This window comes from Choloepus didactylus, chromosome 1 (genome assembly GCF_015220235.1).
Source record: "Choloepus didactylus isolate mChoDid1 chromosome 1, mChoDid1.pri, whole genome shotgun sequence".
Taxonomy (NCBI): domain Eukaryota; kingdom Metazoa; phylum Chordata; class Mammalia; order Pilosa; family Megalonychidae; genus Choloepus; species Choloepus didactylus.
Window position 1 is genome coordinate 120,895,977 of NC_051307.1, and position 27,235 is coordinate 120,923,211.

Sequence of the window (27,235 nt, forward strand, 5' to 3'; positions counted from 1 at the left end):
AGCTGGGAAGGCACGTGGCTGGCGTCTGCTCCAAAGTTCTGGTTTCAAAATGGCTTTCTCCCAGGACATTCCTCTCTAGGCTGTAGTTCCTCAAAAATGTCACTCTCAGTTGCTCTTGGGGTGTTTGTCCTCTCTTAGCTTCTCTGGAGCAAGAGTCTGCTTTCAACGGCCATCTTCAAACTGTCTCTCATCTGCAGCTACTCTCTCAACTTCTGTGCATTTTTCAAAGTCTCCCTCTTGGCTGTAGCTCCTCTTCAAAATGTCACTCTCAGCTGCACTGAGTTCTTTCTGTTTGTCAGCTCATTTATATGGCTCCAGTGATCTAATTTAGACCCACCCTGAATGGGTGCGGTAACACCTCCATGGTAATTATCCAATCAGAGTCATCACCCACAGTTGGGTGGGGTGCATTTCCATGGAAACAACGTAATCCAAATGTTCCAACTTAATCCCCACTAATGTCTGCCCCACAAGATTGCATCAAAGAATATGGCTTTTTCTGGGAGACATAATACATTCAAACTGGCACAACTCTTATAACAGTTTTGCATTTAAAGTCTATTTTATCCAGTATTAGTATAGCCACCCCAGCTCTTTTTTTGGTTACTATTTGCAAGGAATATATTTTTTCAGTCTTTCATTTTCAACCTATTTGTGTCTTTGGGTCTGAGGTGAGCCTCCTGTAAACAGTGTATAGTTGGATCATACTTTTTTTTATCCATTCTGCCCATCTGTGTCTTTTGATTGGGGAGTTTAATCCATTAACATTCGATGTTATTACTGTAAAGGCAATACTTCAGCCATTTTATCCTTTGGTTTTTATATATCGTATCTTTTATTTATTATTATTTTTGTCTTTTTACCTTTTCATTGCCCTTAATGATAATCTTCAATTCTATACTCTACTCCAAACCTCTCTCTGTTGTCTTTTCCTTTCAGCCCACAGAACTCACAGTAGCATTTCTTGTAGGGCATATACCTTCTTGACAAACTCAGTTTTTGTTTATCTATGAATATTTTAAACTCTCCCTCATTTTTGAAGGACAGCTTTGCTGGATAAAAAATTCTTGGTTGGCAGTTTTTCTCTTTCAATACCTTAAATATATCATACTGTTGCCTTCTCATCTCCATAGTTTCTGGTGAGAAATTGACCCATATTCTTATTGTGTTTCCCTTGTATTGATGAATTGCTTTTCTTTGCTACTTTCAGGATTCTCTCCATATCTTTGGCATTTGACATTTTGATTAGTATGTGTCTTGGAGTAGGCCTCTTAGAATTTATTCTGTTTGGAGTACATTCCAATCTTAAACATGTATATTTATGTCTTTCATAGAAGTTGGGAATTTTTCAGCCATTATTTCCTCACATATTCCTTCTGCCCCCTTCCCCTTTCCTGCTGTGTCACCCACAATGCATATGTTTGTATAATTCATGCTGTCACTCAAATCCCTGAGACACTTCTCAGTTTTTCCTATTCTTTTCTCTGTCTGTTTTCTGTCTGTAAGATTTTGGTTGTCCTGTCTTCCAGTTCACTGATTCTTTCTTCTGTCTTTTCAAATCTGCTGTTGTATGCTTCTAGTGCATTTTTAATTACTTCTATTGTGCACTTCATCCCCATCATTTCTGTTATGTCTAATTTTATACTTTCAAATTCTTTATGCTCACATAGTGTCTTCTTAATATCTTTTATCTCTTTTGACATAGTTCCCTTCATCTCCTTGAGCTGATTTGGGAGATTTGTTTGAACATCTTTGATTAGTTGGTCCAAATTTGGTGTTTCCTCTGAAGTTTTCATTTGTTCCTTTGACTGAGCCATATCTTACTGTTTCCTAGTATGACTCGTAATTCTTTGTTTATGTCTAGGAATCTCATTTCTTGATGAGTTTACTCTGGAGATAAGTTTCTCTCTCCTGCCTAGGATTTTATTGGTGTATGCCTTTGTGTTAAGGCTCTTCTTTGACACTTGATTCAATTTATTCTAGTCCTTTAGAATAGCCCATGTTTAACTGATCAGATTTTTTTCACCTTTTCTTCATCTGATTCTTGCCCTGGATATACAGTACAATTTTGAAGTTGTACTATATATGCAATCATTTCACCCCCAAGAAAAAGTTTCCTTTCTTCTGTTCTTTCTTTGGGCATGTTGATCTGTTCATTTGTTTTTTATTTGACTTTTATAGTTTTTAACACTCATTTATTTGTCTCTAGCTGCTTTTGCCTGGAGCAAATTCTGGATGGAGAGTCACCAAGGAGAGGACTTTCCCATGTCCCTATTTCCCAGTCAAAACATGGTCAAGGACCCATATAGGAGGCATAGCCCGGTTCCAACGTGCCCTGGGGAGGAGACCAGGAAGGACACCAAATGTCTGCCCTAAATTGCATGGCACTGGCCTATGCAATCTTGTGTATGGTTTTAATACTACATATATGTATATACTTTCAGTGTTTATTACCCTAAACAGTATTAGCTTAAGAGATATAATTTTCAATTCTTTCTTTTATTAAAAAGTATACAAAATACATAAATATTTAATATTAATGTTTTAAATCAATGAACTCAAATTAAAATGAGAGACTATTTTCAGTTAGCATTTTAACAGATACTTAGAAGTTTTGTTTCCATAATTTTTTATTATAAACTAAGTCAAGCTCATCACAGAAAATGGGAAAATATTGAATAGTATCAAGATAGTAAGCACTATCCACAGTCCCATTACTAACATTAAAGGTCTTACCTTTTTATTTTTTATCAAAGGTTAATATTTTTAGGTTTTTCTACTCCCAGTGGAATATGCTACCTTGTTAAGAATTGAAAATATTTACATTTCAAGGTATCGATTCCTCAGCAATAGATTTTTCATTTGCTGCTTGCTTTTTATTACTTTATTATTGAGATGTAATTTTCATGCAAAGTATACAAATCTTAATAAAGCTCAACTAATTTTTACATGCACTCACATCACCACCATTCAGATCAAGATATAAAAGATTTCCAACACTCCAGAAGTCTTACTTGTGTCACTTCCCAGTCAATACCACCCCCCCTTAGGGTAACTATAGTTTCCATTTCTATTGCTATTGTTTAGTTTTGTCTGTTTTTGAACTTCATGTAAATCATGTATTATATATACTTGGCATCTGTTTTCTTTACTGCATTGGTGCATAGATCAGTTGTTTGTTCATTTTCATTTCTATGTAGTATTCCTTACAGGTGCTACAGCTAGCCAACTGCAAAGTTAGCACAGCGCACACAAGACTACCCTCACTTCTGACACCAATCCCAATTTGGGGGGTTCCCAAAACCACCCTTAGGTTTGATAATTTGCTAAAAGGATCCACAGAACTCACTGAAAATTGTTATACTCACAGTTATGGTTTATTACAGGAAAAGGACACATTAAATGAGCCAAGGGAAGACGTGCATAAAGCAGAATGCAGGGAAATGTGGAGCTTCTGTTGTCCTCTTCCCATGGAATCAGGGCAATGTTACTTACTTGGCATCAGTGTGTGACAATTTCCCAACAGGGAAGCTCCTGTGAGCCCTGAGTGCAGACTCTTTGTCAGGGCTCCATCAGGGAGGCATGATTGATTGATTGTCCATATGGCTGATCTCTCAGTCTCCATCACCTCTGGAAGTCACTGTTGGTCTTTCTGGTGTGACCACTCACTCCTCCTCTACAGAATGACCCAAGGCCCCCAGGCAAGCCAAGACACTCCTATCAGGCAAGACTCTCCAAGGGCTTAGAGATTACCTTCTAGAAGCTAAGGGTAAAGACCAGACGTCGTTTTAGGTAAGGTTAAATTCTTTACTACTCAGTATGAATATAATTTATTCATCCATTCTGCTGTGCTGAGTTGTTTCCAGTATGGGGCTATTATTAATAAAGAAGTTTTAAACATTCTTGTATCTATCTTATTGGTAAACATAAGCACTTATTTCTGTTGGGTATATATTCAGGTATAGAGTTTCTGGGTCATAGGGTATACAGATATATGAGTCACTTAAACTCCATTCTATCCTATTCTCCTTATAAACATGCTGCAAACATATGGAAGAATGATTTTCTATTTTATTTAAAACCGTCAGTAGTTTGATGTCAAACAAAACTGAAAAGTGATGATTCGTGAATTTATTGCTTCCACCAGTAAAGAATACTTTATAATTTGTCTGGTAAAAATCCAATCGTTTTATCAAAAGGAACCACTAAGAAAGTGAAAGACTGGGAGAAGACATTTACAGCATATATATATCCAACAAAGGACATATATCCAGACTTCAGCTAATTTTTTAAAAATGTGCAAGACTTTAACAGGCACCTCATTAAAGAAGATAGCCAAATAACCAGTAGACATGTGAAAAGGTGCTCATCATCATTAGTCATTAAGGAAATGCAAATTAAAATCTAAATGAGATACCATTACACCTGTTCCAGAATACCCAAAATTAAGTTATTTAAGATGTGGAGCAACTGGAACTTTCACGATTGCTGTTAAGAGTATAAATTATCTAATCACATTAGAATACTGCTTAACAGTATCTGCTAAAGCTTTAGTTAAAGAGATGGTGATTTAGATCACCAGGTTAATGAAACTGATCCTATTAGGCAAAGTTAGAAATCCCTAAACCCAGGCTGAGAACTGACAAGTTATGTGCATGAATGGACACAGAAGGAAATTCTTCCTTAGAAAGCAATTCTTCCTTAAATAAAGGGGCATTACCAGGGAGTTCTTATCACATTTTCATTATTCAAATTCCTTTAGGACATGGTTATTACAGGAAGAAAAAGTTTGTAATTACATGAAAATATTCACTAATGAATTCAATTCTTATAAAATTGTTTCCCTTTCACACAAGCCTTCTTGCTTAGCTTACATCACTATCACTGATCAACCAATCAAAATCTTTTTCAGTCTTTCTCTGTGTGTTGGATATTGTAAACATCTGGCAATACAAAGCAAATAGATGGCAAAATGAAGTTGCAATTCTTGCAAAAGATGCAGAATTTCATGAAACTGATGAAAAAATGGAAAGAACACATGCTCCACAACATGTGTTGGGAGATTAGGTAAAAATTGAAAAAGAAAAAAATAGACAAGGCATCATACAAATTAACACTAAAGAAGAGAAAATGGGTAAGGATATGACATAATAAACATTTCCAAAAGGTCCTGGCTTAAATATCAAAAGATTTTTAAAATTCCTTTGAAAAATTGATAAAAACCCTTGATTTAAATTTTGTGTGTGTGTGAAAATGATCCTCCTTTGATGGTGCTGCATAAGGGCAAGATGAACTAAAAGATGTCACATTGTGCCACCCTACAATTTCAACTGAGAAAATGTGTGTCCTTTCCATGCCAAATCAACTCCCCAATATTCTTTCGGCTAAGAATTAGTACACTGTTGGAATTAATCATATGTATTTCATTGATTTCCATTCAATAAAATTAATAATTATTAAGTTTAAGATAATTATTTTCATTTTTACCTTGAAATTTGATCCCTATTGTTATAGGGATGAATTCACTTTGGCCTTGTGCTGGTACCACTCATCCTCAGATAAGAATGTATCTTGTAACTCTGTTCTCTGTGAAGAACATTAGAGATGGAATTTACAGTGTGCACACTGTATCAGGCATTTTGCGAAGAGGTTCCTCATTTTGAAGACAGCATAATAGAAGCATAGAGCAGGTAAGTAATCTACAAAGGTTACAGGGACAGTATTTGAATATATGTCTCTCTGACTCCAGTCTATTCACTTAAGTCTCAGAATGCTTCCCAAGACCTTAAAATCAGAGACAGACAAAATCCAGGGTGATTCCTTTTACTCTCTTTACTCCTCGGTCGTTTGAGCGGGAAAATGTCGTCTGCATTCTTACTCTTTATTAGGCAAATACTACTAATAATGCATCATTTCTGCGTAGGGTACAGGTGGAAAACACCTTCACAAACGCCTCATTTGGTCCTCACTATCACCCTAGGAGGTGGCAGAAAAGTAGGCAAGCAGGAATCAGAGGCTCAGAGAGCCAAAATGTCTAAGGACCCACAGCCCAAAAGAGGCAGAGCTGCGCTGTAACTATCTCCCTCAAACTACAGTGCAGTGTTATTTTCTTACACCTCTCTATCACCTGGCATGAAAAGGGGGGAGGGAAGGTTAGAAGAGAAATTCATTAACAAAGTTAACATCTAAATAGCATCTCCACCTAATAATACGTAGACCTCTTACGGTGACATTCTCCAAGTGAAAATCTTTGATGTGCCTTCCTTCTGAGAGTAGTGCCCACCACACCAGAAGAGTAAGGCATTGAGGTCAGTACTCTCAATGGAGGAGGCTGAAGGACTTCCTGGCTTACGAACTATTTGTTAGTAAGAAAACCAGCAAAACGACCCCCTCATAGTTCTCCGTCGCATCGAGTGCCCTACCTCAGCGCAGCCGACAGAGGGCAGTTACCGAATACAGATCGTGTGTTGTTTTCTTTCAATCTGCTTCCGCAGTTTCACTTCCCATTTCTGGAATTAACGTCTCCTTGTCCGTCTGTTGTCAGAGGAATTCTGAGGCCAAAGCAACACCACAGCCAGGACTGACAAATTCTGCTTAGCCCTTATTTATCACAGAACTCTTGGTTCTTCAAACCTTTAGCATTTATTATAATAAACCTTGAAATTGATTGGATTTACCCCCCACCTTCCCCATCCCCCACACCTCACTTGGCGACAACATACATACCCCTTCTCCCTCCTAATTTACAGCGTAGCCACCCAAAAAGAGACAGGGTCAAATATAGACTCAACAATTGCAGGGCGGGAAATCACCAAACCCGTTGATCTTGCACGATTGATGAGGAGAAGCAGCAACTTGAAATAAAATCAAACTATTTCAAGCCCTTAAATAAATATTCCGAGCCAAACTGAGTGGAAAGCCAGTTTTTTTTTTTTTGTTTTGTTTTTTTTTACCCTCTCTGTTATAAACATAATAGGCTTCATTTGGTCCTATATAACATAATAGGAAAGAAAATTAGGATTTTCTTTCCGTGCAGGGATCGGTTTTGTTTTGAAATTAATGACACTTTTTCTCAGTTTAGTAGTCCAAAATGGGTGTGTATTATAATATAATCTTGAACTCAATTCAACATTTATCTAAAGTACTCCACCCAAGTCCCTGGGAAATTCCATATTAAAATCCTGTCAGTTCTACTTAAGTCAATAATTGTATTAACCTCTCATGCATATAGTTTATAGATAATCAAACTTAGCTTAATTCAAATGCCTGGGTATCCCCCTGAGTTGACACACACATCCCTTGAGTTGGCACCCCAGGAATAAAATCTGAAGAGAAGCTACTGTTTCCATCTAGGAGAACAACACCGTAAAAGACATTTCTGCAGCTTTAAGGATACAGACATGCAAATGAGTATGCATTCATTTTATACAGAAACAAATATATACTAGGTTTAATATATGTATGTATTATAATATATGCTATAAATAATATATAAGTATATAATAGCCTTTACCTTGGTAGCTCATTGTTAAAATAATAATAATTCCTTCTCTGAAGAACACAAAGTCTAGTTGCAGCTGTTACTTTCCTGTTTACTTTGTCCTTGGGAAGGAGGGAGGGAAAGAAGATGGGAAAGAAGGAAGGAAGACAGAGGGAGAAATCAAAACAGTTGTTCACTCTGGGTCACTTGGTGAATTGGGCCAAGCTTGAATAGGAAATCCTGCTTTTGTTTGACTTCGAGGCTTTACAGAAAAACATACACAGTGGAACTATACAAGGGCTGTTGGGGATTGAATCATGTCCCCCACAAAGGCATGTTCAAGTTCCATCCCCCAGTCCTGTGGACGTGAACCAATTTGTAAATAGGATCTCTGAAGATGTTATTAAAGGCCAAACTGAATCAGGGTGGGTGTGGTATGGGACTGTCCTAGTGTGACTTGGTGCCTTTCCCTGGGACCCACAAATTTTTTCTGTGCTCAGTGTCAGCCTGGGGGGATAAAACACAATCCCCTGTTAGATAAGGTGTTGCTGGCACATTCCTTCCCCTGCTGTCCCGAGCAGATGTAAACATTCACTGGAGACAGTCTGATTAAAGTGGGCATGTTGTATGGCATCCAGCTCACACCCTGGTGGCATTTTTGTCTCTTGTAGGGAGGCAGTGGGGCTCCCCCACCACTGGACACACACATAACAAAGGGGTGCTGTGTGTAGAACATCTCTGTGCATCTGATTGAAACCCACTGGCAGTGGGGAACCAATGTTCACTAGTGAAGCTGACTTTCCTCTGTCTATTCTCTATGTGAATAAAACGCTGTTCCATCCAATGCTGGGTGAGTCATGCTTCTCTTGGGACCCCGACGCCTGCAAGTGGTGAAGTGAGGTGGCTCCCCTAGGACTGACTTCCTGGTGGCAGGAATTTTTACATTCTTGCCACCCTCCACGTGCTGAGATTCCACCCCTGGGGGTGGTAATAGGTGCCTTTGTTCCCAACTAACAGTGGGTCTTAATCCAGTACGACTGTGGTCCTTACAAGCAGAGGAAATTTGGACACAGAGTAGAAGACAGACAGGGAGAGAGGTGACCACATGACAGAGGTAGAAACTGAGTTATGGACTGCAGCAAGCCACCACCAGAATGTGATAGAAAGCATGGCCCTGCCAACACCTTGATTTTGGACTTGTAGCCTCCAAAACTGGGAGATAATACATTCCTGTCATTCAAGCCAACCAGTCTGTGATACTTGTCACAGCAACCCTGGCAAACTAAGACTGCCTTAAATGATTTCAAGTGGATTTGAAGGAGAAACAAATTCTTCCTTGGTCTTTGCTGTGCTTAGAACAAAGCCAGCACCATAATCACATTCCCAGGGAGCTCCCTGGAGACTGCCTCTCGGAGCTTCAGAATCATCCTACCTTAGCCCACATCACCATACAGACAATGACTCAGAGCCATGACTGCCAGAGGCCACACATTGCTAGGTACAAAAGGGAGCAGAAACAACCTTTCTCGAGCTTCTAGTCCTCTGCCAGTTTTTCTACATGGTGCCCCAAACTAGGAAAAGCAAAGGCTTTAAAGAAAATTCCCCAACTGAGGCCCCAGTGTGTGAGGAAGCCCACGGGGAGATTTAGCAAAGGATACTTGATGTTTCCTTTCCTTTCATAATTCACTCTTAGAACTTCAAAAAGTTTGTTCAGAAGGGAAAACTGCAGGGAGCTACTGCTGCTGCTCAGTTTACTTCCTGTGGTTGGAGGTCGGTGAGCCAGAGCCCTGCGCCCCACCAGAGGTGGGTACGAATGGCAGCTCGACCAAGGAAAAGGAATAAGCATGGACAGACTCCCATTATCGCACTTTGGCAAATGGAAAAAATAACAAGTCTTCTTATAATTATTAATTTTTTAATGACTATTACATTCTTTTAAATGTTTTGTTCCTTATAACAAACACATTAAAGAAGTAGTTTCCTTATCCTCAGACATAAATCTTTTTCCTTTTTGTTTTCTACTTCTTTTCTCTCCTCTCCTCATCTTGTCTTTTCTTTCCTTAATTTTGTTTTTGCAGATAGAATCAGGAAGAAAAAAGAAAGAAAAAAGCTAGGCATGTACTGACAACTCTTGTTAAGAACTTCCAGGAAGTATTTATATTGGAGTAGACAAATACAGAAAGATATATCTTGGGTGTGTCTAGATTCACTGATAAAACAACAGCTTAAAGTAGAATCAATGTGCCAAAGGTCCAGCTCCCAGAAGGAAAAAAAAATGCCTGTAATACTGCCACATGCTAAGTTCATGTATATCTCACTGTGTTTACATGAAACAAGGTGATTTTACAAGACGTTTTATTCATTGCAGGTATGTCCATTAGGGTGTGTGTACCAAGGAGTGTTCAAGTGTTTATTCAGTCCACATTTCCTTGCCAAATTTTGAGTGCATGCCTGATTTCCGAGAATTATCCACATTTACAAGTATCACGTTTCGTTTCACCAAGCTCTTTCACTTTTGTTTCACCTTTTACCAAATGAGACATAGGAATTTAGAGCTTGAAGGAATGCTAATATTTTTCTATTCTAATACCTTCGCTTTACATATGTAGAATATCGGGACTAATGGCTTGCTCAAGTCCTCCTAAGACCCTATAAGTGCTCTTTTTACCACTTTATTCTGGTTTTAAACATCAGGTAAAAATCCACACTCTCCCGTTATTTGATTAAAGTTTGGATTTCTAATACCCTTGAAGCCATCTGGGAGTCAATTAACTAAGATGCTTGTCCATTAACAAAAAATATATCAAAAGACAGCCTAGACCAGTGTTTCCTTTCCAATTAGAGATGACATTCAAAATATTTAACAACTGGCAGAGCACAGGTACTGGCCTATTAGCTTGGACACCAGCTGTAACCACCTGATGCTAATGAAATATGTCAGGGAAATGACAAATCTGCTTCCAACCTTCCCCAGAAAATTAAGAATTTGATGAAATGAATCCGACTTGGGTACCCAAAAGACCTGACAGAACGACAAGGAAGAGTGAGTATGTGCTTGGAGATAGGGTGTCCAGTATTCTATTAAATAGACAATAACTACTACTGTCAGTCTAATGTGACTATGTCAACTAGGACAGACATCCAACTCGAAATTGCTTGAGTTGTGTGAATGTAATTAACACCACTGAATTGTATATTTGAAAGTGGTTAACATGGGAAATTTTAGGTTGTATATAAATCAGAAGAAAAAAAATATCCGTAGAACTGTACAACACAAAGAGTGAACCCTATTGTAAACTATGGGCAATGTTTAATAGTATAATTATAAAAATATTGTTTCATCAATTGTAACAAAGTACCACACTAATGCAAAATACTAATAACAGGGAAAACTGTGCATGTGTGTGGGGGGGTATATATGAACTCTGTACTTTTTGTATGATTGTTCTGTAAACTTACAACTGCTCTAATTAAAAAAAAAAAAATACCTTAGGCTAAAGAGAGAATGTATTGCTTTACATACCAGAAAAATCCAGTGAGGGTCTTCAGGTATATTCAATCCAGATAATCAAGGTATAAAGTCAGGGAAGCTTCTGGACCACAAACAATTTGCATTTCTCTGTATTGGCTTCATTCTCAGCAGACTTTTCCGATGTGGGAGTAAGATTGCCACTAGGTGGTCCAGGTTTATAGTCCACCATGCTAGCAAGTCATGGGAAAAGAAAGGATCTTTCCTGACTCTAACAAATATTCTAGGACTGACTCTTTCTCATTGGGCCAATTTCAATTACATTCCCATCCCTAAACCAGTAACAGTGGCCACTTGCTCCTGTCTAGACCTGGGGATGGAATTAGTCCAACTGAAACTTCGTCAATGAAATTGGGTCAGGGCAGTTCCTCAAAAATAAGTCAAGGTGTAAATAGCAAAAGGAAAAATGGATCCTAGACAGATCAAAACTATAGATAACTACAATAGTACCACTCATCTGCCCAATATTCCCTTTTCCTTATATAAATAATTTTAAAAATACCCCCACTAATAAAATTCACCAATCCCACATAAAAAAAAAAAAAAAAAAAAAAAAAAACACAGACAGTTCCACTTCTAAAAAAGGAGACAACTTAAAATTGCACCCAGTCCTTGCATTGAAGGTCCAGGATCTCTGAGAGATGGCCTTCTGGACTAAATGACAAATGTATCCATCCCCAAAACCCACAGTATAAAATAATGGAGGGAAAACAGCATAACCATAAAAAGAAAAAATCCCCTTTGGAAATGGAAACAGATACAAAGATCACTGGTTCAGGGGCATCAACTAAACCTGCTAGACAGGGATAGCAAATACGCCCTGCCAAGGTAGTAGCGTGAGTTTCTGAATTAATCAGTTTGGATCTCCCCAGTCCTGTCCTCTATCACTCTGGCCTTGGCTGAGACAGGCACTGAGGAGAATTCCCTTTCTGGGAAACGCACTACATTAGTTTATTTCCACTTGGTTAGGATTGTGAGACTTGGGGGTTGCATCAGGGGCAGAGATTTTTCAGGCTTCGGTTTCTTGGGTAACAGGCTTGGGGTTTTCTGGCAACACGTCTCTTTTAAAGTTTCTTAGTTTCTGATGATTTATATTTGTTCAAACTCCACAGATCATGAATAGTTATAGTCCTTGGATCAGGAACTACAACTGGTGGATTCTGCCAGGTAGCAACAAGTTCTGGAGCTTCATTCATTCTCTAAGTTCTCAGCCTCCAACCTGACCCACTGCCTCTTGACAGTGCAGTACAGTACTCCAGTTGGGGAATAACAATTCAGCTGCTCCTTACCCCATGTTACAATGAGGATAATTGTCACCTTTTTCATAAAAGAGCCCAAAAGGATGTGTTGGGTACTGCAGTATCAGTCTTCTCCAGGTTCCAATCATATGTCTGACCATGTTTCCCCGTATTTACTTCTGACTTGAGCTTGATGCAGAGAATCCAGCTTTTTAACCCTGCAAAGATCAAGCCTATCTGCCAGTCAACCACATTGGACTTCTGGCCACAGGCGGAATGTATCTTTTCTGAGAAAAGCTGTATTTTCCTCCTCAAATTTAATAGAATCTTTATCCCTTATAGGACTTTACTCAAAGTTGTAGGAAGTAGTCAACACACACTACTAGCCTGATATTTTCCCAACAAGTATTCCCAAATCAAGCCTCAGCACAAGGATGTGGTTTGTGTTTATTATAAAATGAGTGACAGTTTTGCCAGCTTCTTTGCTATCACTTACCAGGAATCTTCCCTTCTCAGTCAGGATAGAATTTTCACTTTTTCACAATAAATCTTGTCTTAGAAAAGTGCATACTTATATGGTAACTCATAAGGCAGCGTTTGAAATGAAGTCATCTGGTAGTTTCACATTATATATTACAGTTGATAAATTAAAGATTCACTCCTGAGGAATGTGAAACCTATTCACATTAACAATCATGTAGCACGTAGGGGAATTTGGATTAATCAGTAATATAACCCCTTGAATGTATTTTGGAAATCTTTACCCTACTTTAGAAGAAAAAGTGTCATTTCAGTAAAGTGTAAAATTAAATATACAATTGGCTCATCCACAGTTAAATTCCTTGTCAACTAAAATTATGTAACTTTCATTTCTTTTGTTTGTTTTTTTTTCTTTTTCTTTTATTAGAGAAGTTGTTGGTTTACAAAAAAAAAATCATGCATAAAATACAGAGTTCCCATAAACCACCCTATTATTAACACCTTGCATTAGCCTGCTGCATTTGTTATGATTCATGAAAGTACATTTAAATAATTGTACTATTGACTATAGTCCATCACTTACAATAGTGTTCACTGTTTATGATGTATAATGCTATGCTTCTTATTTTTAATTTTTTCCATAATTCTAATAAGTAACATAATTACAACCTGAAATTTCCCTTTTTAACCACATTCAAATACCGAATTTAGTGTTGTTAATTACATTCACAATGTTGTAAACATCTGTTACTAAAACTTGTCCATCAACTCAAATAGAAACCCTGTGCAATTTAAGCATTAGCCCCCTCATTTTCTACTACCATCCTGGACCCTGGTAATGTGTATTCTAGTTTCTGACTATATGAATTTGCTTATTCTAATTATTTCATATCAGTGAGATCATACAATATTTGTCCTTTTGTGACTGGCTTATTTCACTCAACATGATGTCTTCAAGGTTCATCCATTTTGCTACATGTTTCAGAACTTCACTCTTTTTAACAGCTGAATAATATTCCATAGTATGTATAGACAACATTTTATGTATCCATTCATTGGTTAATAGACACCTGGGTTGCTTTCCATCATTAGGAATCTGTGAATAATGCCAATAGAATTGTCCAGATATCTGTTTGAGTCTCTGCTTTTGATTCTTTTGGGTATAAACCTACAAGCAAGATTACTGGGCCATATGGTAATTCTATATTTAACTTTTTGAGGAACTGCCAAATGGTCTTCCACAGTGCCTGCACCATTTTACATTCCTAAAAATGTTCCTATTTCTCCATTTCTTCTCCAACACTCACAATTTTGTGTTTTGTTTTTTATAAATAATAGCCATTCTAATGGATATGCAATGGTATCACTTTGTGGTTTTGATTTGTATTTTCCTAATTGCCAGTCATGTTGAGCTTCTTTTCATGTGCTTTTAGCCATTTGTACATCCTCTTTAGAGAAATGTCTATTCAAGTCTTTTGCCCATTTTTTTAATCTTCATTTTATTGAGATATATTCACATACCACACAGTCATACAAAACAAATCGTACATTCGATTGTTCACAGTGCCATTACATAGTTGTACATTCATCACCTAAATCAATCCCTGACACCTTCATTAGCACACACACAAAAATAACAAGAATAATAATTAAAGTGAAAAAGAGCAATTAAAGTAAAAAAGAACACTGGGTACCTTTGTCTGTTTGTTTGTTTCCTTCCCCTATTTTTCTACTCATCCATCCATAAACTAGACAAAGTGGAGTGTGGTCCTTATGGCTTTCCCAATCCCATTGTCACCCCTCAGAAGCTACATTTTTATACAATTGTCTTCGAGATTCATGGGTTCTGGGTTGTAGTTTGATAGTTTCAGGTATCCACCACCAACTACCCCAATTCTTTAGAACCTAAAAAGGGTTGTCTAAATTGTGCATAAGAGTGCCCACCAGAGTGACCTCTTGACTCCTTTTGGAATCTCTCTGCCACTGAAGCTTATTTCATTTCCTTTCACATCCCCCTTTTGGTCAAGAACATGTTCTCCATCCCACGATGCCGGGTCTACATTCCTCCCCGGGAGTCATATTCCACATTGCCAGGGAGATTCACTCCCCTAGGTGTCTGATCCCACGTAGGGGGGAGGGCAGTGATTTCACTTTTCAAGTTGGCTTAGCTAGAGAGAGAGTCTTTTGTCCATTTTTAAATTGGGTTGTTTGTCGTTTTATTGTTGGGTTGTAGGATTTCTTTATATATTCTGGATATTAAACTCTTATCAAATATATGATTCCCAAATATTTTCTCCCATTGATTAGACTGTCTTTTACTTTCATGATAAAGTCCTTTGATGCACAAAAGTTTTTAATTTTGATGCAGTCCCATTTATGTATTTTTTTCTTTTGTTACTTGTGCTTTGAGTGTAAAGTCTAAGAAACCATTGCCTAACACACAGTCCTGAAGATGCTTCCCTATGTTTTCTTCTGGTTCTTGTATCTAGGCCTTTGATCCATTTTGAGTTGATTTTTATATGTTGTGAGGCAGGGGTCCACTTTCATTCTTTTGCATAAAGATATCTAGTTCTCCCATCACCATTTGTTGAAGAGACTATTCTTTCTCTATTGAGTAGACTTGGCACCCTTGTTGAAAATCAGTTGGCTATAAATGTAAGGGTGAATTTTTGAGCTCTCAATTAGATTCCACTGCCCTGTATGTCTGTCCTGCAAGTACCATCCTGTTTTGATTGCTATGGCTTTGCAGTAAGTTTTAAGACAGGTAAATATGTGTCCTCCAACTTTTTTCTTCTTTTTCAAGATGACTTTGGCTACTCAGGGTCCCTTATCCATCCATATAAATTTGATGATTGGCTTTTCCATTTCTGCAAAGAAGGCTGTTGGAATTTTGATTGGGATTGCACTGAATCTGTAAATTGATTTGGGTAGAATTGACATCTTATCAATATTTAGTCTATCATTCCATGAACACAGAATGTCCTTCTATTTATTTAGGTCTTCTATGATTTATATTAATGATGTTTTGTAATTTTCTGGTTACAAGTCCTTTACATCCTTGGTTAGAGTTATTCATAGATATTTGATTGTTTTGTTGCTATTGTAAATGGAATTTTTTCTTGTTTTTTTTCTTTAGGTTGTTCAGTACTAGTATATAGAAACACTACTGATTTTTGTGTGTGTTGATCTTGTACCCCACCACTTTGCTGATTAGTTTGTTAGTTCCAGTAGATTTGTTGTGGAATTTTCAGAATTTTCTGTATAGAGGATCATGTCATCTGCAAATAGGAAACATTTCACTTCTTCCAACCAATTTTTCTTTTTTACAAAAAGATATCACTTTTTTATTCATCAAAGAAGTGCAAATGAAAACAACAAACTGCATTACATTGCACCTGTCAGATTGGCAAAGATGTTAAAAGCTGATAATGGCCAGGGTTGGTGAAGATGTGGGGAAATAGGTAAGTTTATGCCTTGAAGAGAGAGTAGAAGTCTGTAAACTTTCAGAGGCTTAACTTGTAATTGCATAGTTTAATAGTGAACAGTTTAAATATGCATATCCTTAGACTGCTGAAACTCTTTCTGTAAATTTATCCTAAGGAAATTATGGACAAGTGTACAAAAATATATATACAAAAATGGTCACTGTAGTATAGTTTATAACAGCAAAGAAGATGAAAATAATCTACATGTCCTTCAAGAGGGGATTGATTAAATAAATTACAGTATATCCATACAATATATACTAGACAGATCTGAAGAAGGATCTATGTACTACATGAAAAGAGAAAAGGGATTATGTTATGTGAAAAAAATAGGTTACTAAAATTACACATAGTACTAACCCATTGGTATAAAAACTTGATATTTATGTGTGTGTTTACTTGCATTAAAACTCTGGAAGTTTATACATCATATTTAAAGCAGTACCCTTTTTTCTAGAGCACAGAAGGTGTTTGCTTTTTACCTTATACAATTCTGTATAGTTTGACTTTTTATTACTAGCATATTTCTTTTGCAATAAAAAATAAGATACTTTTACTTTGGTAAAGAGAATACCAATAAGACTTAATATAAAGGTTTTCATAGTCAAAGTCTTTCCAAATGGTTTGGCAAATAAATTAATAAATATATTAACTGGGGAGAAATCTATGCTTGTGAAGAGTTGGTAGCCACACAGAAAAATGCTTAAATGGTAACTTTAAATGAAAATTCCAAGACACAAAATGAGATCAGCTAGATAAGAAACGTACATAGATCATTGACTTAAGCTTCACTGTAGAATGGACCAGCTGGGCTGTTTGTTGGACTACCCCAATGTCAGCATGTTTAAGTTCTTTTTTCTTGGGCAGTTAGATTCTCCAGAGAAAACCCTTCCATTTCCTGCCTGGAAATTTGAGCACTTATTTTAGTTTACATTGCACATTCATTCACCTGATTAAGTGCTTAAAACCAGTGTCCCCCACACGACTGTAGGCTTCTGAGAGTAGCAATACTATGTCCATCATGTGTCTCCAGCATCGAGCACATAGTATGTGCTCAATGAACAATTATTTCTACAAATGAATGAATGAACTTTTTTTCCAATATCTCATCAAATTCTTCCAATCCTCATGCTTTACTACTATTTCATTATATTCCATACATACACTGAATTATATAGACTAACACCATGATCATCCATGTACTCAACGCCTTGCATAAGAAATAAGCATCACAGTCACTAGTGAAGATACCTGCATAACCCTCCATGATCTCATCCTGTCCCTTCCCACCCCAGTGTAACAGCCTTCCTGAATTTGGTGTTCTTCCCTCTCATGAATGTTGTGTTTTTGTGTGTGTATATATTTCATTCTTTTGAAAGTATATAAATTGTTTCAAGCTCTGTGTATACTTCTGTAATTTGATCCTTTTTTTTTTTTGAACCCACATTATATTTTTGAAGTTTATCCAGGTTCACACATGTAGCCATATTTCCATCAAGTTACCCTATTATTCCATTATAGGAATAAACCAAAAATTACTTATTCTTTCTCATGGATAACCATATAGATTATTTCCAATTTTTTTGTCTCTGTTACAAATGATGTTGCTGCAAGCTTTATTGAACTTGTCTCCTTGTGTACGTACATGAGAGATTCTCTGGGATATATTCCCAGGAGTAAAATTGCTGGGAGTGGCAGTAGGTAGGGTATGTCACCTCAGCTTTGCTAGATAAAACCAAATTGCTCTCTGAAGTGGTCTGTGATTTATATTCCCACCAGCCGCAGATGGGTTCTTGTTTCCCCTCATCTTTGCCTATCCTGGTTATTATCAGAATTTCTCATTTTTTCAAATTAAATGAGTTTTCTTCATTTTTAAAAACAAACTTTTAAAAATTGAAGAAAAAAAAAGTACATAGAGAAAAATAACTAGAACAAAATATACCAAAATGTTAAGAGTGGCTGTTTCTTGACATTGAGTGGATGAATCCCAACAAATTTTTTTCCCCTAAATTTAAATATTTTTGAAGTTTTACACAATGAATATTTTTTTTCTTTCTTTTTCTCTTTTTTCAATTCAACAGTGTTCTAGTCTGCTAATGCTGCCAGAATGCAAAACACCAGAAATGGATTGGCTTTTATAAAGGGGGGTTTATTTGGTTACACAGTTACAGTCTTAAGGACATAAAGTGTCCATCAACAAAGGGTACCTTCACTGGAGAAAGCCCATTGGCATCCAGAAAACCTCTGTTAGCTGGGAAGGCACCTGGCTGGCGTCTGCTTGCTCCTAGGTTGGGTTTCAAAATGGCGTTCTCCAAAATGTCTGCATCAGCTTCCAATGGCCATCTTCAAAATCTCTGTCTCAGCTCCAGCTCAGCGCCTTCTGTCTGAGCTTATATAATGCTCCAGTAAACTAAACAAGGCCCACACTGAATGGGCAGGGCCACGCCTCCTTGGAAATTATCCAATCAGAGTTATCACCACAGTTGGGTGGGGCATATCTCCATGGACACTGAACCAATAGGTTCCAACCCAAGCCACGCTAATACATCTGCCCCCACAAGAATGCATTAAAGAATATGGCTTTTTCTGGGGGACATAAATATACAAACTGGCATAGCTTGGTAATAAATTTGTGTTAATTATCTGTGGCTGCAAAAATATTATCCCCAAAGCATTTATTAAGCTCACGTTCTTGTGGGTCAGGAATCTGGGAGCAGCTTAGCTGGGTGGTGCTGGCTCAGGGTCTCTCATGAGGCTGCGGTCAAGATGCTGGTCCTGTCTGCATCATCCAAAGGCCTGACCGGGGCTGGGCGATCTGATTCCGAGATGGATCACTGAATATGGGGAGGGCCCCAGCCCCAGGCCACGTGGGCATCTCCACAGGGCTGCTTGAGTGTCCTCAGGTCATGGCAGCCACCTTTCCCCAGAGTGAACGATACAAAATAGAGAGCATGGAAGAAGCCACATGGCTTTATATCCTAATGCCAGATCTCTCACATCAGTGCTTTTGTAACATTATATTAGTTAGAAGTAAGTCTACTAAATACAGTTCACAATTAAAGGGGGAATGGGGGCTGGGCTCCTCCTTTGGAAGGGAAGTGTATCAAAGAATTTGTGGACATATTTTAAAACTACAAGCCTTTTAGATATCTTCCTGTCTCCAAATTTCCCTCCTGTGGTCCATCCACAACACGGAAACCCCTTAATCTTCCCAAAACATAACTCTGTTCATGTCATCTTCCAGCTCAGAAACCTCCCCTGGCTGCCCACAGCCCAGGGAACTCCTTAACTAGGCTTCTAAGGCCCACTCACCACTTTGCCCTCCAGCTTCAGCTCAACATAAATCCATCATGCTCCTCATGCATGCTCCATACTCACTGGTCTTGGAGCTTTTCCATGGCCCCCAAATCCTCCTCCACTTCCATCTCTTTCTCATCTCTTGGCTCTTGCACTTGCTATTTCCACTGCATGGAACATTCTTCCCCCAGATGGAAAGATGCATGAATGGCTCTTTTTCATTATCAGGTGATCTGAACTCAACCGCCATCCCCAACATCTTCTCTGTTCCTGTCGCTGATTCTCCAACATCTTGTTTAATTTTCTTCATAGAACTCACCACTATCAGAAATTATCATATTTGTTTAGTTGTTGTGGGTTTTTTTTGTTGTTGTTGCTCCCAACTACTTCCTGGGAAAAAGGACATTGTCTTAGTCACTGCTGTAACCCAATAACCCCATTTTCAAGTATAGTGTGTGGCACACAGTAGATGCTCAATACATATTTATTGAATTCAATGTACCCTCTTCCATGAGGTTGTCTTAGAAAGAATCATGCCCTGAATAAATGTCTAAGGCCTGGAAGGCCACCCAGCTCAGGACCCTTGGCTGGCAGGTGGAAGGTGAGGTGCCCCCAGCCTCTTCATCCACTGAGTTAGGGAGAGAGGGTTTGGACTTTGAACAAAGGATTCGAGTCCTGGTCTGTGTGCTCAGTGTTCCAAATCTGGAAAGTGGGAGTCACATTCCCTTCTTTCTCAGGATTCTTGTGGCACATTCTCTCCCACTGTCCATTGGGCCCAAGCACCCCGCTCCCTTCCATCTAATTTTGATGCCTTAGATTTCTTTCTCTTGCCCAATTGCTCCACCTAGAACTACCAATATAATGTTGAATAACAGTGGTTACAGTGCACACCCTTGTCTTGATCCTGATCTTAGAGGGAAAGCTTTTAGTCTTTCCCCATTGAGTATGATGTTAGCTGTGGGTTTTTCATATATACTCTTTATCATGTTGAGGAACTTTCCTTCTATTTCTGGTATTCCAACTGTTTTTGTCAAGAAGGAGTGCCAAATGCCTTTTCTGCTCCAGTTGAGATATGTGGTTTTGTCTTTCATTCTGTTAATGTGGTGTATTACATTAATTGATTTTCTTGTGTTGAGCACCATTGCAGACCTGGGATAAATCCCAGTTGATTTGGTACATAATTCTTTTGATGTGCTGTTGGATTTGGTTTGCTAGTACTTTTTTGTGAGGGTTTTTGCATATATATTCTGGAGATATGGGTCTGTAATTTTATTTTCTTCTGGTATCTTTATCTGGTTTTGGTATGAGGATGTTGTTGGCTTTCTAGAATGAATTAGGAAATGTTCCCTCCTCTTCAACTTTTTGGAAGACTTTGAGCAGAACTGGTGTTAATTATTCTTGGAATGTTTGGTAAAATTTACCTGGGAAGCCCTCTGGTTCTGTGCTTTTCTTTGTTGAGAGGTTTTTTATTATTGATTCAATCTCTTTAGTAGTTATTGGTTTGTTGAGATCTTCTATTTCTTCATGAGTCACTGTAGGTAGTTTGTGTGTTTCTAGGAATTTGTCCATTTCATCTAGGTTATCTAAATTGTTGGTGAACACAGTATCCTTTTGTAGTCCTTTTTATTTCTGTAGGATTGGTTGTTTAATTTCCACATATTTGTTGAATTTTCCATTTCTCCCTCTGTTATTGATTTCTAGCTTCATTCCTTATGGTCAGAGAAGACACATTGTATGGTTTCAATGTATTTTTGAAATTTATTGAGACTTATTTTGTGACCTCAGATATGGTCTGTCCTGGAGAATGATCCATGTGCACTAGAGAAGAATGTATATTCTGTTGCTGTTGGGTGAAGTTTTCTATATATGACTCCTAGGTCTAGCTTATTTAGAGCATCATGCAATTCTTCTATTTCCTTATTGATCTTCTATATAGATCTTCTATCCATTATTGAAAGTGATGTATTAAATTCTCCTACTATTAATGTAGAACTATTTTTCCCTTCAAATCTGTCAGTATTTGCTTCAAAATTTGGGGGCTCTGCTCCTAGGTGAATATATTTATAATTCTAATGTCTTCTTGTTGAATTGACCCTTTTAACATATATAATGACCATCTTTGTCACTCATAACCATTTTTGACTTGAAATCTCTTTTATCTGATGTTAGTACGGTTACTGCAGCTCTCATACTATTTGCATGGTATATCTTTCCCATCCTTTTATTTTCAACCTATTATGTCTTTGAATTTAAGATGAGCAATTTGTAAATAGCATATAGTTGGGTCATGCTTTTTCATGCTTTCTGCCAATATCTGCCTTTTTGCTGGAGAGTTTAATCCATTTACATTTACAGTAACTACTAATGTAGAACTTTCTTCTGCCATATTTACTATTTAGCTTTTGTAAGTCATGTCTTTTTTGCCCTTCGATTTTTCAGTTAATGCCTACTTTCATATTCTTTTTTTATATTGTACCATATTGAATTCCTTCTCTTTTCTTTCTGAATATATTTTTCATATATTTTCTTTGTGGTTTAACAACCTAAATATATTTGATTTGATACCAACTTAACTTCAATAGCATACACATATACTGTTCCTATACCCTGTCTTCCCTTACCTTATTTTTTTTACTCGTTTCAAGTTGTATCTTTGTAATTGCACAGGTGCCACCTTCTCATAGCACTGGGATGGCAGTACTCTTCCTGACCAACAGGGCAGAAGACCTTCCCTCTCCAAGTGCAGACTCATACCTTCCACATTCATAGGTAGGCCCTCTATCTTTGTTCAAGAGGATGTCTTCAGTCCAGAACTCAGCTTCCATGGTTCTGCCTCTGGAGTGATTTTTTTTCTTCAATATGTCCCTTTCCTGTCCATTTTAGTTCATGCTGGCAGTGGTTCCTTTCATGCAGGTCTCGCAAAAAAACTTGTTGGTTTTTGCATGTAATACACAGGGGTCCAGCCCATCAGACAGTGGGAGTTTCCACAGATCCTTCCTGGATAACTGCACTTTTAATCCTGACTTGCATTGAATGGCTGACTGGATCCATGTTCAGTTAAACTCACATGGTGCACTATTCCCTGGGGACTCACTTTCCAGAAGTTCAGAATTTTCCAAACCATCAATTTTCTGGTTTCCTTGTGCCAAGGAATTCAATTCTCAGCTTACCTCTCGTCTCTCACATTTTTCTATAAGCTGTAGGGAGAAACCAGGCTGCACTTTTCACATTTAGCTTGGAAATCTCCTCAGCTAAATATCCAAGTTTATCACTCTCAAGATCTGTCCTCCATCCAACATCAGAACTCAATATTGCCAAGTTCTCTGCCACTTTAAAACAAGGATCACCTTTTCTCCAATTTCCGATAACAAATTCATCATTTTCATCAATGGCTTCATTGGAAGTACTTTTATCACCCATATTTCTACCAACAGTCTCTTCAAAGCAATCTTGGCCTTTTCTATCAAACAGTTCACAATACTTCCAGCCTCTACCCCAAAACCAGCTCCCATGTCATTTCCCCATTTTTTGGTATTTGCAATAGCAGCCCCCCAGTTTCCTTGTATCCACATCTGTTTAGTTTCCTAGGCTGCTCAAGCAAATACCACGAAATGGTACAGCTTAAACAAGGGGAATTTATTCACTCATGTTTCTGAGGTGTGGAAAATGCCCAAATTAAAGCATCATAAAGGCAATGCTTTCTCCCTGAAGAATGTGGCATTCTAGGGCTGGCTCCCAGTCATCCTTGGCTCCTTTATCCCATGGCAAGGCATGAGGGGGTGTCTCCTGGTCTCTTCCTTCTCTTCCAGGTTCCATTTTAGCTTCTTGCTTCCTGTGGCTTTCTCTTTCATGTCTGACTTGATACCATGTATAAAGGACTCCATTAATGGGATGAAGATCCATCCTGGTTGAGATGGGCCACACCTTAACTGAAGTATCCTCATCAAAAGGTCCTACTTACAATGGGTTCACACCCACAGAAATGGATTACATTTAAGAGTATGTTTTTCTGGGGTACATACAGCTTCAAATCACCATAAGCTCCAGGTGAGGGTTTAACTGAACCTGGATCTTCAGTGCAAGTCAGGATTTCAAATGCAGTTATATAGGAAATATCTGTGAAAAGTTCTATTGTCTGAGGGTTTAGACTTTATGAACTACATGCAAAGCTGATAATTTTTTTTTTTTGCAAGATTTCTACAAGCAGAAACACTGGCAGCCTAGTCAGAAAAGGGCAGAGAAGGGATGAACCAAAGGAAGAATGACTTCAAGGGCAGAATCATGGAAGTCAAGGTCTAGACAGAAGAGAATTCTCCGGCCAAGTGAGCGAGCCCACCCACATGTGTAGAAAAGGTAGGTGCGTCCCTGTGCTTGCTTGGAGGAGGCAAGTCATCTGCCCTGGCACTTGAAGGGGGTGGGCTTTCCACCCCAGTGATCAGGGAGTATTGCAACCCCATTTAAGCAATGATTATACTTCTACAATTTTCCAGGAACAATAATTTCTTCTTATGGCAATAATGACTTTTTCTGAAGAAAAGGTTAGCCTCTGCTTTTTCACCTGATTTTGTCGGGTATAATAACCACATTAAAGTAGCATACACCTGTCCCGGCCCGCGGGACGTTCAACGGAGGCTCCGAGTCCTGTGAGGGAGGAATGGTATGGGACAAGAGACGCGAAGAACGACAGCAAGACAGGTTTCTGATCAAGCTGCAAAACTTTATTGAAGAGGCAGGGTATATATGCCCTGGAGGGAGAGGGGGTGGCTAATAAGGACAGGTAGCGGTCTGGGATTGGTGATTGCTGTTGCTAGGGTGGATGGCAGATGTAGGGTTAGCATTTTTGGCGCGAACTAGCACTTTTGGCGCGAACTACTTCCGTAAAGAAGGCTGAGGGTAACTTAAGCTATTGTTGTATCAGCCCTGGCGGCCATGTTGCACATCTCCGGCATAGCTGAAGGTGGGCTTCATGCATGCTACCTTAATCACCCTCTACATACACCCAAAGCCAAATGCCCTATAACCTCTGATGAAGGATAACATCTGCTTTTCTGAAAGTCTTATTATCTCAGCTCCTTCACTCATGTGTTGGATAAATTTACTTATTGTTTCTGAGTTATTATTTCTTATATAAAATATATAGAGACAGAGACAAAAAAGACAGAGAGGAAACCACCAATCTGCATTTAGCAACATTTTTCATAAAGTTAATGTGGAAAAAAAGGCAAATTACTGTGGAAGTGGCCCCCATCAGTACACCCTGTGGGTCTGCTTGAGGTAGGCATGATAAACATTTGTCATAATACTCATATTAGATATGGTAACTGCCTCCAAGATCACATAAATGTAGTCACAACTGGGCTGGTACCTGACTTCGAGTCCCTACTTTATCGCTCCTTCTTCTACATTATTGCCAGAAGCTTCTGTTTTTGTAACCAAGAAGTTAGGATTTAAGGGATGATTATGATTACTGAATCATTACATAGCTATTCCTTTTTACTTTCTGGTATATTAGAGTAGACAGAAGGAAATACTTGAAATCTCTGAGCTGTAATCCAGCAGCCTTGATGTCTGATAATGATCGTATGACTTTTATCTTGTGCCCTTGTGATTGTAAAAACCTTGTGCCTGACCCTCATTTGTCCCCCATTTTATCTGGTTTTTGGACTTTGGAGTCTTGTGATCACTAAAGACAGCCCCTAATGTTTAATGAAGGGCCTTGAGTCAGCCCAAAACTAACCCACCCCAGGTCCAAAGTTATCTTGATAACCAAAGCTTGATCTAACCAAAATGGGCCCACCTGACATGCACAGTAGCTTCGACTTTAACCTGTAAGTAGCCTATACCTCATTATAATACTAAAAATCATGCCCATCATCACATTAAGGCCACTGTTTTCTTACATATGTTCTGTGATTAAGCATGTAACCAGTCTGCACATGCTCAATAATTAGATTACATCTAATTACATCATCTGGAGCCATTTTGCTCATTATTCTAAAATCTGTCCATCTTTTAATACTATAAATTTATCAAAATTACTGCAGCTTGGGGAGACAGATTTTTGGTCCTATAAGCCATCTGTTCTCCTGCTTCGTGCCTAGCAATAAATTCTTTCTTTCTTTGAAACTCCGGGGTCTCAGGAATTGGTCATTTGAGCATATCGGGCAAAGAATGAACCACCTTGGTCGGGTAGCATTTTCTGCTTGAAGAACTCTTTTCATATTTAAATGCAGATACAGTTTTTTTTTTTTTACATTTTTCATAGATTCCACTCAGATAAAAATGTGACCCTGTAAAAGGTAATAAATGCTTCTATTTAATACCAATTAAATCATTTTATTCCCTTATCTCTAGTGTTTAAAAACTTTTTTCCAACAACATGAAAGGTGACCTGATTATAACTACAAAACAAAGTCATATATCAGTGTTGTAGGCACCAGCAATAAACATTCTCTAATCTAAATTCAGGGAAATTCCTACCAATCAGTCAGGCAGAATATAAAGCAATATTTCTTTCTTCCAGTATAACTACCACTTGACCGGTAATCACAAAACATATATGATTTATTCAACTGAAAATATATCACCTTGAAAAGCCCCATCAAGAGACCAATGAGTCCGTTTCTGTGGCGTTCAGTTTTCTAAGCGCAACTTCACTTCTTCCAGGTTGTTACTCACATCTAGACCTCAACCTTGATGAAATGTGAAGCAAAAATTATTGGTTTTCCTTGCTTTGTCATTTTCTTTGGTTAGGTGTTACACAATCCAGGAATCAAAGGAAATGAGACCATTGTTAAATGTTTACAGACTTAATTGCCTGATAATTTGTGAAAAGGACAGAATTAATAGGAAACCATGCTACTAGGAGTTCCCATTCCTGGAACTTCCCTGATCTCAAGGAACCCACAGCAGGGTAATGAAACTACTCAAGCAGAAATACCCTCCCCTCCCTCTCCCCCAGCGCCCATCTTTTCTCTGCTTTCTGTTTCCTGATTCATACCTTTCATGGAAGCAATTTCAAAATAGTTTCAAAAATGAAAGCTGCATGCTAACTAATATTGAAACAACTTTTGAGAAGAAATCTCTTTGTCCTTTCTCTTGTATGCAAATGTAGATGACACAGTGGTTATTTTTTAATTCTTTAGCAAAACAAGACCGCTGTTGCCAGGATTCTGGATTCTCTCATACTGACTTGGTGTTCATTACCAGAGCCAGCTTGAGGCCAAATTGTAAAATGGGTAAAGTTTGCTTCATGAGTAACTCTAAAAAAAATGTTTTTATTTTTTCCCATTTTCCTTTTAATGACTTTGTGCTTTCAGATTGTGTACGTTTTTCTGTCAATAATGAAAGCACTCTGACAACCCCACACATTCACGCCAGATATGGGGGATTTATAAATTAAATTTGTAATTTAAGAGGCTATATTAAAATATAGCTAAATAGTCACAGATTTAAAGATATGGGGGAAGGGAAAATGTACTACATAAGCCTTAGAAAAAGCTCTGGAAGGATACCAAGACATTAACAGAGGTTGCTTCTGCACTTTAGGGTTTGTGGGGTGTTGTGGATCGATCTGTTCAAGTCCTAACCTTGGTCCCACGAGCGTGATCATATTTGGAAACAGGGTCTTTGAAGATGTTATTAGTTAAGACGAGGCCAAATTGGATTAGCGTAGGTGCTGATCCAGATGACTAAGAGCTTTTGGATCTCATAAGAAGAGGAAATT

At 38.1% G+C, this 27,235-nt stretch overlaps 1 long non-coding RNA gene across 2 annotated transcripts in view; it reads right to left on the reverse strand.

The window, feature by feature from the left end:
• The window catches only part of LOC119537937, a 48,719-nt gene that overhangs the window by 16,881 nt on the left and 4,603 nt on the right, over nucleotides 1–27,235 (reverse strand). For both annotated transcript variants that reach the window (XR_005217487.1, XR_005217486.1), the window contains 3 exons: nucleotides 26,097–26,201; nucleotides 6,423–6,551; nucleotides 5,488–5,586 (listed from right to left, as the gene is read on the reverse strand). This is a non-coding gene — a long non-coding RNA (uncharacterized LOC119537937). The remainder of the gene's footprint in view (nucleotides 1–5,487; nucleotides 5,587–6,422; nucleotides 6,552–26,096; nucleotides 26,202–27,235) is intronic.